This window comes from Dromiciops gliroides, chromosome 3 (genome assembly GCF_019393635.1).
Source record: "Dromiciops gliroides isolate mDroGli1 chromosome 3, mDroGli1.pri, whole genome shotgun sequence".
NCBI classification, from domain to species: Eukaryota; Metazoa; Chordata; class Mammalia; order Microbiotheria; family Microbiotheriidae; genus Dromiciops; species Dromiciops gliroides.
This window is the reverse complement of record NC_057863.1, coordinates 520,129,840-520,150,137: the sequence shown is the minus strand read 5'-3', so window position 1 is coordinate 520,150,137 and position 20,298 is coordinate 520,129,840. Positions and strand designations below refer to the sequence as shown.

The following is a 20,298-nucleotide window of genomic DNA, read 5'->3' as shown; positions in this document are numbered from 1 at the left end:
CTATTCCTTGGTACAAACTGCAAAGACAGTAAAGAAAAAGGAAAGGACCCATATGTACTAAAAATATTTATAACAGCTCATTTGGTAGTGGCAAAGAGCTAAAAAGTACCAAGATGTCTATCAATTGGCAAATAGCTGAACAAATTATGGTATATTAATGTAATGGAATATTGTTGTTCTTTTAAAAATTCTTTTAAAAATTATGAAAGGGATGGTTTAAGAGAAATTTGTATAAACTGAAAGAGTGATATTAACATAATCAAGAGGACAATTTATATGATTTCAAAAAATCACATTTTATAAAATACAAACATTATAAAGAAAAACTCTGAAAGACTAGAGAAACCCTGATCAACCATGATTCCAGAGGACCTCTGATGAAGCAGGCTACCTACCTCCGTATAGAGAGGGATGGACTAAAATTGCAGAATAAGAGATACATTTTTGAACATAATCAGTGAGAATGTGTTGTCCATGATCATGCTTGCTTATTACAAAGGTCTGCATGAAGCACAATGGCTCTCTGCTTTTGCCTGTGCTGTCCTATCCATGTGGCTAGATGAATGCTTTGCTCTAGCACTTCAGCATTTTGACTCCTCCAAAATTGAACCAAAAAGTCATCTCCGGATAGTCTCCCATTGCTCCCTTAACACTAACCCTAATATACATATAATTGTGGGGCAGTTCTGACAAGAGAGATAACCATTCAATTTCCTCATTCCTTCCATTATGAATGTTATTTTCCCAATTAGCCTCTAAGTTGCTTGAGAATAGAGCTCATAGCCTTCTAATTTTGTATATCCTATAACACTTGTACCGTTTCTGTACTGAGAAGCTGCTCATACCAAATCATGGGGAATAACTACTGACAAGACACAAAGTCCAGAGACGTAGTGTAGTGTCCTGTACTTCTCACTGGTCCTGGTAGGGCTATTTTTCACAAAACAAGATTTCAAGATGTTATTGCATCATTCTCCCTTACCATTCTACATAATGTAAATAACAGAAAGTACACAATATTGATTCCATATTACAGGTGCCTAGGCTGAGGCCCAGTAGCCAAAGTCTTCATCTTAAAATTCCTTCTAGTTTGGTAATTTTTAAAAAAGGAAGGTGAGAAGAACATCAAGTGCATAGAGATAAACTACGTTATAAATAAAGTATGGTAGCCAGAGCCTTGACTTAGGCACAAACATTCAGGGGAAGGAAAAGGGAGAAAGAAACATTGGTAACAGTGAAAGGATGAGCACCCCTCTCTCCCTAAAACTGCACATAGAATGGGACTCTGCCCCAGAATTCATCTTCCTCCCCACTATGCCCCTCACTCCAACCCCTTTAGAGGTACATAGCACACTCCCTCCCCAGAGGAGACCTAGAAATTATTACAGGTTTTTGGTTACCACTCCACATAGGAATTTGTATATATAAACAAAGAACAAAAACCTGGGTAAATATTTTTCAAATTATGGTTTCATCCTAGAGTGGGAAGGCAAAGACTACAAAGCATTTGTTATCATGATTCCATTACCCTGAAGAACCTACAATTTTTTATCCACTATGTAACAAAAACTGAATAAAAAGGCCTCTCTACATATCTCAACATATTTTCTTACGTGTGATAGAAATCTCTTATGTATAACTTTAAGATGGCCATTTTATAAAATTGAGATTTATCTCTACCAATAAGACCTCTTAAGCTTTTCATATGCAGCTTAATGAAACTTTAAAAGAAACCAAATTATCCTTTTATGAGCTTGGCTTTTACTTCAGGGTGTATTAAACTTTGTTGTTGTTTTTACCAGTAAGTAAAACCACAATAACAGGTTGACTACCAAAAAAAAAAAAAATCTGCTCTACCCTCACCCACACTCTCTGATTTTCTATGTCCACAAAGAAAAGAATTTCACATTTTCCTAGGAAGGCTATATTTCACAAGGAGCCTGAATGCTTCTAAACATTTTTTTTTTTAATGTTACAAGAGGGCTCAAACTTCCACCAGAATCTCTACTTACACCCTTACCAAAAATCTTACCTTACAGTTCTTAAATATCTAAACCAGTCAGTTCCTCTGGGTCTGAAGTCAGGGCACCTGGATTCAAGCCCCAGTTATATCACTTATTATCTGCATCACCTGCTGCTAATCACTTCCCTTCATTGGGTCTCAGTTTCCACATCTGTGAAAGGCATGGGTTGGACTAAATAATTTTCCTGGTTTCTTACAAGTCCTATGATCATAGGAGTAATGGGTAAATTAATACCTGATACTGTACCTTTTGAAATTGAGAAACAAAAGGCAGGGGACAGACACTCAATAGTTAACTGGCTCATAAAATGTTCCATGTGTTCATAACAGCCAACAATAGAACTCCATCCCACAGACTTGATTACTTATGTAGTTCTGAAAGGGCCTAAGCAGGCAATTTTTTAAAAGAATGCAAAGGGAGAAAATGTTCAGCAAGGAATGGGTAGAAAAAAGAAGAGTTGATTGGCTAGCAGGGAAGAAAATGGGAGGAACAAAGAATTAGGCCCATAAAAGGGGCAGGCTTAAGTAAATTGTTTGAAAAGAAGAGTTAAATAGGGACACAGCCTTAGACAACTCTCTCACCCTGAGCTGGGAACAAAAAAAGGGAGGAAAAGGAGCTGCCAAAACAGAAAATCCTGAAACAGGCTGCTCCTGACCACACAACTATCAACTTTTGGCACAAGGGATAAGATGTGGTCCGTAGCAGGATTTTATTCTGATCAAGAAATTCTCATGAGCGCGCACTGCTCCTGGTGAACGTTTCAAAGTGAGAACTGCACTACTGTGGCTGGACATCTCATGGACAAGCTTTGTTGGAAGCACCTTTACTTGAAGCTGCATGGGGACTGACTTGCTAATAAACATGACCCGTCAGAGAAGCTTCATGGGTAAATGGATCTAAATTCAGATGTGCCAGGCATCATTCTGCCAGGAGGGGTTACAAATCCACCTGAAATATTTGGATCTCCTACTAGTAAAATAATAATAACAAAATTGTGAATACAAAGGACATTCCCAGGTGCAGTGTGATTCAAAGCAAATCCTGGACAGGTGCCCAAATATCTGTTAGAGTAGATATTTCCATAGTGTCAGTCATTTTTTCCTCACCCCATTTTTTACCTGCCAGAGACTGATAATAATTACTTAAACTACTATTTTTCTCAACTTGTTTCCCCCCACAGCTATCTAGCTGTCCCACACACATATCACATTCAATACGGCAGGAATAGGGGTCACATTTTGTATGCCCTCTACCCACCCATTCATGTATTTTTAGCCTTGCTTCTGAAATAAACGTATTGAAATTTGTCTCAGGGTTAAATAATGGAAGCAACAAAGAGCTTAGGAGTCCAAAGACCTTATTTTTAGTCTCAGTTTAACTACTAACTAGTTGAATGACCTCAAGAAAATTGCTGTATCTGAGTCTTCCTTTACTCATCTGTAAATGAAGGGTTTGGATTAAATAAACTTTACAATCACCTCTGGCTCTAATGTTCTGTGCTACTAAGACTACCAAATTCAAATCATCTGCATATGTGAACATTAAGGCATCATCACTATCAACAATCAATCATTTATTAAGTACTTAGTATGTGGAAGGCATGGTACAAAGCACTGAAGAGGCAAAGAAAGGCAAAAACCTCAAGGAGATTCCATTTGAATGAGAAAGGCAACATGCAAACAATATTTGACAGTTAAATGGGAAGTAATCTCAGAGGTAAGGCATTAGCCTTAAAGGGTACTAGGAAAACCCTCTTGAAGAAGGTGGCATTTGAGCTGAGTTTGGAAGGAAGGCAGAAGATAAAGGTGATGAGGGAAAGTATAGTAAATATGGGAAACAGCCAATGAAAAGACACAGAGTTGAAAGAGAGAGGGTCATTTGCAAGGGATGAAAAGAAGGCTAACATCACTGCAACTCAGAGAACATGGAAGAAATTAAAGTGTTAGAAAACTGGAAAAGTAGGAAGGGGCCAGAATGTGAAAGACTTTAAAAGATTAAAAAAAAAACTTTTATTTTTGGTCTTGAAGGGAATAAGGAATTTACTGAGTACGAGAGGGTGATATGGTCAGATCCGAATTTTAGGAAGATCATTCTAGAAGCTTAGCGGAGTATGGACTAGAGTGGAGAGCAATTGAAATGAGAAGACCAATCGGAAATTTATTGCAATAATACAAGTATGAAATGATGAAGGCCTAAACCAGGCTGGAAAGCTGGAAAGAAGGGGATATAAACAATAAAGATCATGAAAGCATGGATATGTGGAACAGATGCAAATGAAGTTGAGGAAGATGCTAAGATTGAAAGCCTGGGGGCGGCTAGGTGGCACAGTGGATAAAGCACCAGCCCTGGATTCAGGAGGACCTAAGTTCAAATCCGGCCTCAGACACTTGACACTTACTAGCTGTGTGACCCTGGGCAAGTCACTTAACCCCCACTGCCCCACAAAAAAAAAAAAAGATCACAAGCCTGGGTATCTAGAAAGATGGTGGTAGGGGCAGCTAGATGGCGCAGTGGTAAAGCACCGGCCCTGGATTCAGGAGTACCTGAGTTCAAATCCGGCCTTAGACACTTAACACTTACTAGCTGTGTGACACTGGGCAAGTCACTTAACCCCAATTGCCTCACTAAAAAGAAAAAAAAAAAGAAAGATGGTGGTGCAACCACCAGTAATAGTAAACTTAGGGACAAGGGAGGGTTTAGAAGGAAAGATCATAATTTCTGCTTTGGATATATTGAGTTTAATACATCCTCAAGTGATCCAGCTTGAGCTGTCCAATAGACAGATGGAGACCAGATAATTGAATTCATAGAGACTGATGAAATCACTGAGATATAAAGAATTTAAAAAGCAGAACCCAGCACAGAGCCTTGATGGGTGTGACTTAAATGAAAATCCAGCAAAGAAGACTAAGAAGGAGCTGTCAGAGAGGCAGGAGAAAAAGCAGAAAAGGCTTAGTGTCTCTCCTTTCTAGGAGAAGGTGATCAACAATGTCAAAGGTGGTAGAGAGGTCAAGAAGGATAAACGATTGAGAAAGGGCCACTGAATTTGGCAATTAAGAGATCACTGATAACTTTGGAGAGAACAACTTTAGTTAAACAATGAGATCAGAAGTCACTCTAGGGAGTTTAGAAGAGTGAAAGGAAAAGAAATGGAGACATCAATTGTGGAAGGCATTTTCAATTTTAGCCACCTTATTTTAACAAATTCCTAATTCATCTACCTGCTCAAGTTCCTCACCATAAACCAGTCCATCTCCACATTGCTGGCACAGTAATTTTCCTTAAATGTAGATCTGGGGGGCAGCTAGGTGGCACAGTGGATAAAGCACTTGGATTCAGGAGGACCTGAGTTCAAATACAGCCTCAGACACTTGACACTTACTAGCTGTGTGACCTTGGGCAAGTCACTTAACCCTTATTGCCCTACAAAAAAAAAAGTGCCATAGAGAAAAAAAATGTAGATCTGACCATGTGACTACCATACTTAATCAGTGTCCATGGCTTCTTATTGCCTCCAAGGGTGGTGGGTGGGTGGGTGGAGAACAAAGCTACTTTGGTTAGTTTTTAAAGCCCCATACAACCTGGCCTCATCCTATCTTCCAGTCTCCTTGAACATCACTCTTCTTCACACACTCTGTGATCCAGCCAAACTGACCTTCTCTCTGACCTTGTGTCATATAGGATATCCCATCTGCCATTTCCATGCCTCTGAACTGGACCCCCACCTCCCCATTCCTGGAAAGCACTTCATGCTTACCTCAACCTCACAATATTCCCCTCTCCTCCTTAAAGACATAGTTCGAGCACCTTCTGGATGTAATCCTTCCTACATGGTGGGGTCTTCTCCACAAGTGCTAGTTCCCTACCTCTCAAACTACCTTATATTGAACTTATTTGTATAGGTTCTGTATAAACTTTCACAAATTACTAATACAATAGTATTAAAATGGGTAATATAACACAATAAGTCAATACAAAGTACTTGTGGTCTCTCTCATTAGAATGTAAGCCCCTTGCAGGTAGGATATGTTTCATTCTTTGTCAGTCAATAGTCAATCAGTCAAATAACATCTATGGCACACCTACCATGTGCCAGGCACTGTGTGAAATACTGGGGATACAAAGAAAGGAAAAGGATTGTCCTTGCTCTTGAGGAGCTCACAATCTAATCTTTGTAGTTTTACCTAGTGTCTAGCATACAGTAGGTGCTTAATAAATATCTGTCAATTAACTGAACTAGTCTTCCTTAGACTTTTTCACATAGTTAGCTGTTTGAAGAATCCTCACTGCCTTCCAGGCTGAGATTAATCAGAATTCTGTTCTTTTTTAAGCCTACCAAATGCATTATTCATCTACAGTTGCCCTTCAGACTAATTTCTCTAACTTCCCTCTGCTTCAGTCAGTACACTTTACACAAGGGTAAGCATGAATACAACACTGGTCTCTACAAGGCCAAAGGGTGCCCTAGTGGAAAGGCCCTCCCCGTTATCCAATTGAGTTGGTAAAATTCACAAAACAAGGGCACTATTATTGTGTAGAAGATGTAGCTAGCATGTAACAAATGCTCAAAAGGAATAATAAATAAAGGCTTACAAAAGAGTGCAAAGAAGTCTGACTTTATTCTCTTACCAAAAACAGTCTACATAATAAGAGAACTAATCAGAATTCCTGAGAATATATTCAAAAGCACTTTATAAGCTAGAAACATATATGTAAGATATATTATTATATTTCCTATGAAGATACTTAATGAATATTTTTTCCTTATTTCCAGATAAACTCTCAGTTTCCAGGAGGCACTGAACTCTTGAGTTGAAAGTCAGATAACAAAGAGGGCATTGGAGGGCCCTAAAATCAAAGTTACAGAATACACTCCACAAACCTCCTTCAGATGAAGGCAGATTTCACCCAGGCAAAATTCTCAAAAAAAATGAAAGTCAGCTCTGATCACATAACAGATACATGATCCAACTTCCCCTTTCCTCTTGGTGAACTCTAGGCAGAATGCAGGCATTTCTTTATTTGAAATATAAATATACTTTGATTTCATTAAATTTGGTTTCATTTAAATTACCTCTATGGAATGTTTTAAATTATAATAAAAAACAGTGAAAAAGCCTGTAATCTTATCACATGTGTATATGTATGTATGTATTGTTAGAAATGCAGCTAACAGTTCAAATAGTGTTGTGCAGCTCAAGTGTTAGCAGCTCAAATGTTGCTAGCAGCTCACAGCTCAAAGAATCCAAGCAGGCAGCAGAGTATGGTTGAAGGTGTCTTTATTCATCTTTGAAGATGGCAACTCTTCTGAATGTGCCAGAGAGTGCACTAAAGTGAGATCCCTCACTGTTATTTATACCCACCAAGGATCCCTCTCAACCAGTCTCATTACAGTTCCCATTTACATACAGCATTACAAAAACAACCAATCACAGAATATAGTACCAACCTCCCATATATCGTAACTGTAAGGACCAATTAGATTGTATCAGTTGACCAATCAGATTGCAGCACTAGGCCTTAATCTTATTCTGGGCAAGAATGTCCCCATTCCTCACTAGAACAGTGCTGTGGTAACACACATAACCATACATAACTTGTCAAGAAACAAAACTAACATCAGGGTTTGAACATCGGGGTCACGTGGGAATCTCCTTGGGCGCCTCAAGGTGAACTCCCAGTTTAGCTTGGCTTGGGCCTAAATCCCAGGGCCTGGGCTCCTTAGAGCCATGTGCTGGGCAGCCCCCTGCTGGGAGGTTTGGGCAACAAAGTTGTGGGGCTAAACTCACTCTGTCTTTAGGGCTCTGAGAAGAGTCCAAATAGAGTCTTTTCTCTCGGTATATATGTGTATATACATGTACGTGTGTGTGCATGTGTGTACACGTGTGTACACAGGTATACATGTATGCATGTATGTGCACGCACGCGCGTGTGTGTGTATATCTATATCTACTTAGGCCCAGAACACACAGAAGACTTTTGTTGTAGGAGTGGATGTTTTGGGTAGGAGTTAGTCTTTTCCTTGAACTCTTCTTATAGACTCACCCCTCTTTTTCCCTTTATATAGTCCCTTCATCTCCTTTTTATCCCTTCTTCATGAATTTGCGTGTCATCCTTGTGCAGGGGCCATGCTAATCTTCTCTGTATCATTCCAATTTTTAGTATATGTGCTGCCGAAGCGAGCACCTTTTTATCCCTTCTAATGAAACTCCTACCTACTTACCACTAATTTTGCATATTTTTGCCTTTTTGTAAAAATGACTGGATGCTTCTGGGTTCACATTCTGGGTTCCAAAGATCTAATTTTTTTTTATTTACAAATCTATCATTATTACTAAAAGGACATTGGAATTTTCCTCAATATTTATGGGAAACAAAACTATTCAGTAGACATCAAATAATAATCATCGGTTGTGTTCTAACAAAATTTCAAGTTCAAAAAAAATTAAATTGTATGTATCATACAATAGTATTTTATAAATAAACTTAATTAGCTTGGATGCTCATTATACATTAAACAATTTCACACAAACACACACACACACACAGATGACATACGGAAGGTTACTCCATTATATATAGACAATAAATTAAATAAAGCAATTTCACTGTCTTAGCATTTTAGTTTTCCTACGAACCTGAATTACTGTGTATAAGTGCTATCCTTATAAAGACCACCTTCAAATATGACTATTATATACTGTACTCAGTTCATTTCTTAAGTGATGCCCAAAGTGAATATTTTACTCTGAAATTAACGTAAATTTTTAAAAATCATACTACTAGATTTTTGTTCTGCTTTACAGTAGTAAATGCTCTCTACCACAACACGTGCACAAAAATCCAGCAATTCAAAGGAAAAAAGGGGAAAAAAATGTGTCTCAGCATCTTTCTTAATCATTAATGATAACCTGCAGACATATCATCTGCTTCCATCAGGGTCTCTGATAAGATGAAACTTTTTTAAAAAACTCTTGTACATTTGTAATGCTAGTCTAGTTTGCTCCAGAAACATCAGCTTCCTGAAACTTCAGGATGCATTAATCTCACCAGACCATTCATCAGACATGGTCTGCAGGTTACGGATCACCATTAAAGGCAAGCCATTTGTTAGAGCTAAAGTTAAAAACTCTGCTTAATAGCTCTATTGGATGGCTATGACTTTAGTCAGAGGTCTGAGTAATGTTAACTTTAGAAATACAAAAAAATGATAACTTTCTCAATCATTAAGTTGACAACATTAAAAGTCAACAAAAAGTGTTATTAGCACTTCAGGTATGAATGAGGCTTGTTTAATATGGGACCTGGAAGTCAGTGGGTAAACTCAGTTTGCCAGACCTAACAATCAACAAGCATTTACTAAAAGTCCATTATGTGCCAGACATTGTGCCAGGCACTAAGAATACAAACACAAAAATGGGACAGTCCATGCCCTCTAGGGGCCTATATTTGACTACTAGGTGTGGGAACATGTTCATATTTAAGTACATAAAGGATAAATACAGTGATGAAGGAGGGCAGCAGTGGCAAGAAACAACTGAGTGGATGAGAAATGGAATCTTGAAGGGGAAGCTAAGTCTCAAAAGGAGTCAGGGATTCCATCAATCAGTCAGTCAATCAATCAACAACCCAGGAAGTAAAGGTCACAAGGAGAACATTCCAGATATGAGTCTATAAAAAGGCATGGAAGTGGTAGATGTGGAATTTCACATAGAGGAGACCACCACAAGGAGGCTAGCATGGCTTAAGTATAGAGGATATGAGAGGGGAGTAATGGGATGGATAAGCTGGTGCCTTACTGTGAAAGGCTTACTTTAAATGCCAACAAGAGAGTTTGTACTTTATGCTGAGGGTGGTAAGGAGCCCCTGAAGCTTCCTGACCTACATAATGTTTAGAGTACTGCTGGTTCTGACAACAGCTGTAACAACAGATACCTGGAACTGTCTCAAGCAGAAAGTCCCTCACATTCATCACTAATACTTGCCTTCTTTACGAGTACCCCAGAAATTTTAAGTGTTCTCCCCTTTAGAAAGAGCTTGAAATTGGAGCTTTTACTCAGATTCAGTCCCTCTCTTTTGTAATGAGTCATCACATCACATTTAGAATAAATGAATCATCTTTATCACTCATGAGATATCTTGGGAATCTAAAATGCATAGTTAAACATTACAGACATGTAACCAGTATATAACATGGTCTGTTTAGCCTACTTTAGGATCTATAAAAGATCTGTATTGTTCAAGTACCCACTCAAAAATTCCAGTTCCCTCTTATTTCTACCTTACTTCCTTCTAACCCATATCAGAACTCTTCCAAACTCTACTAATACCAGAAATGGGCAACATGTTTAGTTTCTCTGAATAGAATCCCTGGGTGGATTCAGGGCGACTCTTCTCTAGTCATTTACACCCCACCCCCAAACCTCAAGCCTCTCCTTAGGTTCACCCAATCAATGCCACACAACGTGGACAATCAATTTGCATAGCTTATTGCAGCTCACAAATCCATCTGCCAGCCTCAGCCTCTCTGGTAGCTAGAATTACTGGAGCACAGCACCATGCCCCACTAAAAATGTCGTTGGGAACAAGGGCACCTCAACTAAAGGCTTTGTTCGCTTTCCTCCTTTTTAAACAAAACTTTCTTCTGCGATACTGTGAACTGTGTGGTTGTAAGCAAAGAGTCTCAGTACACTGGGGACTCATACCATGTATCCATTTCCTGGTTAGGAGTTAAAAGCCAAGAGAGTGAGAAACCCCCCAAAAGTGGCCAAACTTTTTATTTCATGAGTAAGTTTCTAACACCATATAAATACATAGGCTATCTCCTCTAAAACAAAAAAGAGCTACAGGAGAAATACTTAATTAGAGAAGTAGGCTAGTCTTCACACCCACTCATAAGTTATTTATCAAATGATGGTGTGGCAAAAGGAAAAAAAAACAATTGCCTGGATAATTCAGTCCATGTGTATGCTATCCTAAAAAAGGAATGTTAAATGCCCTTTTTCAGACCCTTTCAATTGCATGGTTTGGTATAGTTACATTTTGTTAAATGACCCAACAGGCTGTTTCATTTTTTCTGCATAGACCAAGTTATGAACAACCTTCTGAAAACTGCAGAGATGTTCCCTTCATGTAAACGTTAAATTTATACTCATTTTTTATAACTCCCAAAAGACAATCATCCATCCATGCTTCTTGGCCTCAGGATTTAGGCAGAAGTATACTTTTTTAAATTACTAGACACTCACTATCTCCAGAGAATTAGGAAACAGACTCTTTTGTTTGTTCTAGACTACCATGCTCTCCTAAATATAGCTAATTTGGAAGAACAGAAAGTCATCTCATTTCACATTAAAAGTTACATACTTTTAAAAAACCAACAGTACAAAGTAACTTCAATATAAGTTGTTTTAACAATTTCTCATTTCTGCCCAATTTAAGAGCACATAGTAAAATCTGCATAAACTTAGATGAGAAGCTGAAATGGCAGGGTGGCAGCACAATACAGCTGACAGAAAATCTGAATAAAGGCTAATAATTTTTTACTTAAAGTGAAAAAGAATTTAGAACCAGAATAGAGTTTGGGAATGTACCCTTTTGACACAATAATAGCTATAATTTACATAACACTTTAAGGTTGGCAAAGCACTTTACAGATCTTAACTTCCTCACTTTTTGGGTAGAGACTCAGAAAAAGGTGGTTACTTAACCAACATTATACAGTGAATTAATTAGTGGCAGAGGGGAAACTAGGTCTTCAGATTCCAACTCTAATAAGTATTTTCCATTACACATTACAGCTATAAGGCGATTAATCTCACTTGACGCATACAACAGTCCTGTGATTTAGGACTGGTTTCTTAACCCCCTTTTTAAAAATTATAAAATTAAGGCAGATAGAAGTCCCACAGATACATTAACTTGTTTGCATGTGAGACATGTTAAAACTAGAAGAGGAAAAGAATAAGCATTTATTAAGCACCTACTATTTATCAGGCATTGTTCTAAGTACAATTATCTCATTTGATCACAGAACTACAATTCAAATATCAAAACTCTTAATTGTATCCTTTTACCAACTTACAGTGTTGACTAGTTGGTAGTAGACAAAAAAGACTTCACTAAAAAGTGGAAGTGGCTAGGGGATGAATTCAAATATCAAAACTCTTGGCCTAGTAACCTTTTATCAACCTATAGTGTTGACTAGGTGGCTTCAGACAAATAAAATTTCACCAAAAAGTGGAAGTGGCTGGAGGACTACATGTCAAGTATATTGTACAGAGGAATTTGGTTCAGGAATGATCCAGGATGGACTAAATTGCTTCTGAAGTTACTTCCAACTCATTCTGTGACTCTGATTCTCTGCAGTTTGTGGTCTTTCAAGGTTACTACTTACAAGAAAACAGCACTGATTTATATGTTCATGATCTAGTATTTGCTTTTTTCCAGTTTAAAGGTCATACCAGGTAGTACAATGATAGAGCCATAGATTTGTAATCAGGAACCCAATTCAAGTTCTGTTTCCAACATTTTCTGGCTTACAATGGGCAGGTCACTTCTCTGTCTCAACTTCCTTATCTGTTAAATGAGGATAACAATAGCATCTATCTCCTACTATGCTGAGGATAAAATGAAATCTTTGTAAAATGCTTCGAAAACCCTAAAGGACTACATAAATGCTAGCTATTATTATTATTATATTGTTTTAAATTATAGTTATTTTTCCATGGATAATGTGCTCTGTTACATAGTTTGCAAATGACTCGTATCACAATAAAACGGTCCAAGATGAGCTTGAGAAGGCAACAGCACAGTCATAGTGACTTGCTTTACACTAGCAACAGAGGCCTCCAGAAACAGCAGTCATAGAGCAAAAGCAAGAGACAAGAGATGTGCATCTTGGGTATTGCCCTCCTATCTATGAAAAATGAAAAGACTTGGAAGAAAGCTTCCAGAATGTTGGGTAGATCCTCTATGGAAGATTTATGAAAGAAGGACAGGGACAAGAATTATTAAAAATGAGAAGGTATCGGGGGCAGCTAGGTGGTGCAGTGGATAAAGCACCAGCCCTGCATTCAGGAGGACCTGAGTTCAAATCCGACCTCAGACACTTGACACTTACTAGCTGTGTGACCCTGGGCAAGTCACTTAACCCTCATTGCCCTGCAAAAAAAAAAAAAAAAAGAATGAGAAGGTATGTATGGGTTGTGCCCTACTCTAGTATAAGTACTCACCCATTGATTATGTAAGCTTTAGCTCCCCAAGTAGACTATAGGCTTCTGAAAGGTAGGGCTGAATCTTAGTTTTTTGTACCCAAAACAACACCTGGCAGAGTACCTTGCACATAATAAATACTTTTTAATAAGTTATAATGGGTAAAGCAAATATTCAAATATTACATTATCTCATATATGTTTGAGATTCATCTTAGTTCCCTCTTCCTCCCTCCCTTTTATTTCTTTTTTTCTTTGGGTGATTTGACATGGAAACCAAAAGGAAGAGAAATTTATGGAACAGTAGGGAAAGACTGAATTCTCCACACACAGAGTAAATGAAAACTTGGAAACAAGTTAGTTATTCAGCATTCTTTAGGGCATGGGGGGGGGCATAAAAAAAATTGCTCAATTCCATAGATAGTTCATGTTAATTTTATTGAATTAATATAAATCATTATTCTCAAGCTGGAATAAACTTTGGAGGTCATGTCATCTTATTTGAAGATCATTTTACAGATGAAGAAACAAAGCTTCCAAGAAATTAAGTGACTTATGCAAGGTCACACAAATAACAAATGGAGGAGCCAAGGTTCAAACTCAGAGCCTCTGACTCTTAAATCCAACATCCTTTTCAACAGGTATCTAACCACATCCATGAACTAGAGATATTCTGGTTTATTAAATGTACACAAGATTAGATTTTTGTTGTTGTTGTTGTTGAGGCAATTGGGGTTAAGTGACTTGCCCAGGGTCACACAGCTAGTAAGTGTCAAGTGTCTGAGGCCACATTTGAACTCAGGTCCTCCTGACTCCAGGGCCAGTGCTTTATACACTGTGCCACCTAGCTGACCCAAGATTAGAACATTTTAAACATATTAAAACAAAGAATATATTCTATACTGGGAATTTCATTGATATCAAGGTTTTTAATTTTGTTTCCTATTTTTGTTTACACAAGACAGATTATGGATTGACAGACTTTTACAAACTAATAGATAGTGGTTTGTTTTTTTTTATTTGTGTGTGGAAATTATCCCTAAATACCAATGGTTCCAAAAATAAACTGATTCCCAACTGATGGGATGGCATCTTAGGGATGCCAGATTTTCCCAGAGTAAAATCAGACTACTCTAAAAGTTGCAGAGTACAGTTTTTTGGTTGTTTTTTTTTTTTAAATCTTTACTCTGGAAGATTTTTATCAGTCTGACAACTTGAAGGCAGTTCCCAGGGACCTTTTTTTTTTTTTTACCCTTCTCATTCACAAACTACCAGACACCAATCATAACACTGAATTTAGTAACCAATGTATCAAATTCTAGCGACTAAGTGACATAAAAAGATCCTGAAAGTTGTTTTGGCATTTCAAATGTCATGAGAAATGGTCAAAGAAATTATGTAATGTTGAAAAATATAATTCTCCACCAGAGTCCTGCTCCTACCCCAACTACTTCAGCTCCTCATCATGGCATGTTAATGACACTGGGTTCTTGAAACCTTTAACAGCAGAGAATTGATTCTGACAGGTCCTACTAATCAATGAAGTCTTTTTACTGTGATGGAGAGACTTTCATATGAGGACCGGACCAGCTAAACTGAGAAAGTTGGCCATCAGGTGAAGTTTTCTTCCACAACAACTCCCCAAAGCATCTACTAAAACATAGAGGTACTGTGACCTAAGTCACTGGAGAAAGTCATTACATCAATGAAATGAGAGATGTTTTAATTACAAACAAGAAGAAAACAAAGATGTGGATAGATAGATGAAGTGTTACAACGTGAGATGAGCATTAAATGAAGGACAATATGCAATCTAAAAAACTTTTTTTTTAAGGAGGCAACAATAAATACCCAGATATATTTAGAAAGGGACACAGAACAGCTAAATTGTATATATTACTATTTAGTTAAAATATATTTTAATGAAAAAAATAAATAATTTTAATTTGAGGTTTGTTTTAAAGCTATCCTATACATTTTGTTTAACTGTTTAGTTGTATTTGCTGAATGTTTAGCATAATAAAAATAAATACATTTAATAACATGCAAAATGGATGGAGTTTTATTCATCATTCTTTAGCAGTTTCAACTAACCCTTTCCTTACTTCTAACCCCTATAAATAGCAATTAGACTTCTTAAGGTATTTGGTTGTAGATAGAATGATCAAAGCCTAAAATACAGAGTAGATTCTCTTTCTACACAATACATAAACACACACGAAATTCTGAATGAAGGAAATAGGTTGGCAAGTGTCCGATGATTTCAACGGAACATGAGTACTGATAAGCATTTCAGAAGATAGGTTGCAGGACTAGGACTAAAAAGTCCTGAGTTAAAATATCACATTCCACACTTACTGGTTGTCTGATCCTGGACAAGTAAAGTACAGATATATTAGCTATCCTCATAGCTAATATATAGCTGCTATGAGACTCAAATGAGATAATGCAAGTGAGGCACTTTGCAGTCTTTAAAATGCTTGATAAACGTCAGTTTTTTACTATTATTAATTTCCCTGGATTCAGTTCAATTGTGGGTCAGACCATCTCCTCTATTTATATCCATTGTTTAGTGCAATGCCTGGCACTTAGTACTACTTAATAGATACTTACTGATGGACTGACTATTGCTCAGTACCTCACAAAACATCTGTGTAAGTACGGGCAAGTCACCAAAATTCCCTGAGCCTCAGTTTCCTAATCTGTTTAAAAAAAAAAAAAAAGGAAAGTTGCCTAGATGGCCTTAGGCTCTTTCTGGTTCTCATTTGTGATCATATAATCATTTTTGTCCCATAATACCAGCATGGTCATTGAGTTATATTGTCCTGTTAGTAGCTACTTTTATATAGCATTTGACGGTTTACAAAGGGGTTTTGTACTAATAATACTAATGATATGAGTACTGTTAAGTATTATAATTTCATAATATCCATTTCATAGATAAGAAAACTCAGGTTTCAAGAATAAAATGACCTGCCCAGTTCCTGGGATTCTGGGACTGAAATAAAAAAATTTTAGCTCTCTATTAATTAACATAGTTGAGAAGTAGAACATCCAGTTAATAGTGTATATATGTGTGTCTGTATGTATGTGTGTATATATGTATATATGTATGTATATAACCAAATATGTGTGTGTGTATCAAGGGTCAAGAACATCTAATCCAAGTCAAGTTTTGAACAAATCATCAAGACAATTTGATTTCCTAACTCCTGCCCTGACCTTCGGTTATTAAGAAAAATAAATAGAACAAATATGTATTTCTGACAACCATGGAAAAAAAATATAATATCCACTAGATACTTCAGTCAGACAATGACAACCTTAGAACATTAAGTCACCTTTTATTTTAGTTTTGAAGACTGAGATAAAAGGAAGATGACAAAAATCAACACCAAACAACACCTTCCTCACAACACAACTTATCGTTTCCATTTTATAAGTAAGGAAAAATGCTTGACAGGTTAAGGAACTTGCCGATAGTTACACTGTAAATTCCAGAGCAAAATTTGAACTCATATCTTCTACACTCTTTCTACTACTTCATGCTGCCTTTCCAATATATACTACCTTAATTTTGGTCTTCCTTTAATTATTTAGACAACATTTGCTGTGGCTCCCTACTGTCTAGAGGAAGTCTTCAAGAGCTTAGAAGAGGCATTTGAGGCTCTCCATACCTAGCCACAAGCTATCTTTATAGTCTTATTCCAGTTTATTACCCTTCACATTCTCTCCATTCCAGCCAAATTCAAATATTAGGAATGTCCCGATCTCATCTTGCCCTCTCTTGCCTTTGTACATTCATACAGGGCATCCTGGATGCCTAGAATGTACTTCCTCCTCACCTCAGCCTTTTGAAATTCTTCTCTTCCTTCAAGGACTATCTAAAGTGCCAACTCCTCCATGAGCTTTTCCCTGATTTGCTTACAGATAAGTGTTCTTCCCACTACCCCCAACATCATGCCTGAATCACTCCTTTCACCCTCATGACATTCTATTTGTGACATTATTATATATATTTACGTTCTTATCATCTCTGTTTATACTCTCTGTTATACTGTAAATTCATTGAGGAACCATGTTTTTCACCTCCTTATACTCAGGATCTAGCCCGGAATAGCAACTTAATAAATGTTGAATATGATTGTTCTTGTTCTTGAAGAGAACCAAGACATTGGGAATGATGCCATGATTTTCACTAACTTGGATTTAAATGAGAGAAAGCTGTGCAAGGTCACTAGCCTCACTCTCTCCTCCAGAGCCATCTGAGTCCAGGGGGAAGATTTACATCAGGATGACTGGAAATGGCCCAAGATTTATGGGGGGCGGGGCAATGCGGATTAAGTGACTTGCCCAGGGTCACACAGCTAGTGTCAAGTGTCTGAGTCCGGATTTGAACTCAGGTCCTCCTGAGTCCAGGGCTGGTGCTTTATTCCACTGTGCCATCTAGCTGCCCCCGTCCCCCCCACCCCGGGGAAGTTTTTAAGGCAGTTGTGGTTAAATGACTTGCCCAGGGTCACACAGCTAGTAAGTGTCTGAGGTGAGATTTGAACTCCAAGACCAGTGCTTTATCAACTATACCACCTAACTGCCCCCTGAATTGGTTATACTGTAGATATGAAAACATGCCTTTGAAGATATTGCCACTTCAAAGAACTGCCATAGCTAGGTTATATTTCAATTACTTATTTACTGTGTGATCCTGGGCAAGTGACTTGACCACTATCCCTCTTGATTTCCACATAATGGGGATAATAATATAACTTACCTCCCCAAGTTGTAAGGATAAAATGAGACAGTATTTGTAAAAAGTTTTGTGAACTTTGAAGTGTTATACAAATAGTATAGGCAGCCAAGTGTAACACTGAAATGCTTGGCTTGCATCCAGAAAGATCTGAGTTAAAATAATGCCCCAGATGCTTACTAGCTCTTACTAGTTCACTTGACCTCTGTCCACCTCAATTTCTTCATTTGTAAAGTAAAGAAAACAAAAGCACCTATGTCACAGGGCTGCTGGAAGGCTCAAATGAGATAACAAACATAAGGAGCTTTGCAAACCATAAAGCACTAGGTACAGGTAGTTGTTGTTGTTGTATTATTACTATTATTAATTGAAAATATGGAAGATCTTCTCAAAGCATGTGAATCCCAGAACACACAATTCAACAATAAATAATAATAATGTGCAACTGTGTTATGCTAGTTGCTAGTGCCATGATAACACATGGACAAAGTAACGAAGATAATCAGCCAAACCAATTTAATTCCATTGTAATATTAGCCAATATTTTTACTTAAATAAGCATACTGCATACAGTTTTGAAATACAAAATAATCTTCAGAGTAAAACAAACTCTGTATTTTTTATCTTAAATCTACCAGTTCCAAAATGAATTCTCATTCCTTTGAAATATAATTATTCCTGCTCATTTAATTCCAACTCTAATAGCTAAAGAGCCAAACTTATACTTGCTCCAGGTTAATTAATGGTTCATACCTTTGACTAAGGTGTTAAACCAAATGATTTAGAAGGTTTTATAGGGAGGCTATATTGACCCTTATCATATGAGCTTTAAGCTAATTTAGAATTGTGAGATATTTTGATTATAAATACAAATACTGGCAAATAAAATAACCTAGACATTCTCTTCTGTGTTTAATGGCTTCCATATGAGAACTTGCATCCTTATGCTAAGGAGGTAAGAGTATAGGAAGTAGTTTAACTTTGCTTGGCTTTCTAAATAATATGACATTCATTCCACAGAGGGGGAAAAAGGTGATGTTTCCACATATTTGTAATTCCTCCTAAAATGGGGTTAAAACAATTCAACAAAATGTGATTTTGGAAAAGCTAAATAAAATGCATTTTCACTAAACTTCCTAAGCAATTAACTATCAAATAATGGCACCCTACATGACATTTTTTGCAAGGATTTTCTAAACTACATATTTAAGTGTACATTTTTAAGTATAATATGGCAGCATGGTTTAGTTTACAAAAGGCCGGTCCTGGAGGCGCCAGACCTTTTTTTTTTTTTTTTTTTGGTGAGGCAATTGGGGTTAAGTGACTTGCCCAGGGTCACACAGCTAGTAAGTGTTAAGTGTCTGAGGCCGGATTTGAACTCAGGTCCTCCTGACTCCAGGGCCAGTGCTCTATCCACTGCGCCACCTAGCTGCCCCCCAGACCTTTTTTCTAATTCATATTGCCTATGGGACTAGTCAAGTCAAAACCTCTCTGGGCCCCCAAGCAACATCTAAGACTAGATGGGTTGCTGATCTACATCAATTTCAGTTGTTTCCAAAGGGAGCTCTCCACAAGAATGAAATCCCAGGGTCTGACTCCCCTTTCCATCCATCACCCCTAAAGTATGACTGTAGGTCCTTGAAGGTTAAGCAGTAGAGCAGAAATTCAATCACGTCCTACACAAGCAAGAAAAACTTCAAGTTTGGACCTGGTGACAATGTATGTCTGTTACCCAAAGACCAACCAAGCTGTTTGGGGAAAGCTGCAAGCCAAGTTGAATGTAACCAAATATATAAAAATACAGACATACACACACATACATGCACATATGCACACTCCATCTGTAGTTTTCTTGACAAAGATACTGGAGTGGTTTGCTATTTCTATCTCCATCTCATTTTAAAGATAAAGTAACTAGAGGGGCAGCTAGGTGGTGCAGTGGATAAAGCACTGGCCTTGGATTCAGGAGGACCTGAGTTCAAAACCCAGCCTCAGACACTTGACTAGCTGTGTGACCCTGGGCAAGTCACCTAACCCTCATTGCCCTGCAAAAAAAAAAAAAAAAGAGATAAAGATAAAGTAACTGAAACAAACAGGGTTAAGTGATTTGCCCAAGGTCACACAGCTACGAAGTATCTGAAGCTGCATTTGAACTCATCTTCCTGACTCCAGGCCAAGCATTCTATCCACTGTGCTACCTAGCTTCCTATATCTGTCTGTTTATGTGTGTGTGTGCATACATATACATATACATATATGTGTGTATATACACTAAAAATTATGCGAAGCAACTCACTATGAAAAGAAACCAAGTCAC

The 20,298-nt window shown here is 37.6% G+C and overlaps 1 protein-coding gene and 1 non-coding gene across 2 annotated transcripts in view; both read right to left on the bottom strand.

Moving 5' to 3' along the window:
* ARHGAP42 (Rho GTPase activating protein 42) overlaps positions 1-20,298 on the bottom strand; it is a 401,124-nt gene that overhangs the window by 362,899 nt on the left and 17,927 nt on the right. The gene's annotated exons all lie outside the window — the stretch shown is intronic.
* Positions 8,103-8,210, bottom strand: LOC122752190. The gene has a single exon (XR_006355982.1). It is a non-coding gene; the product is annotated as a U6 spliceosomal RNA (small nuclear RNA).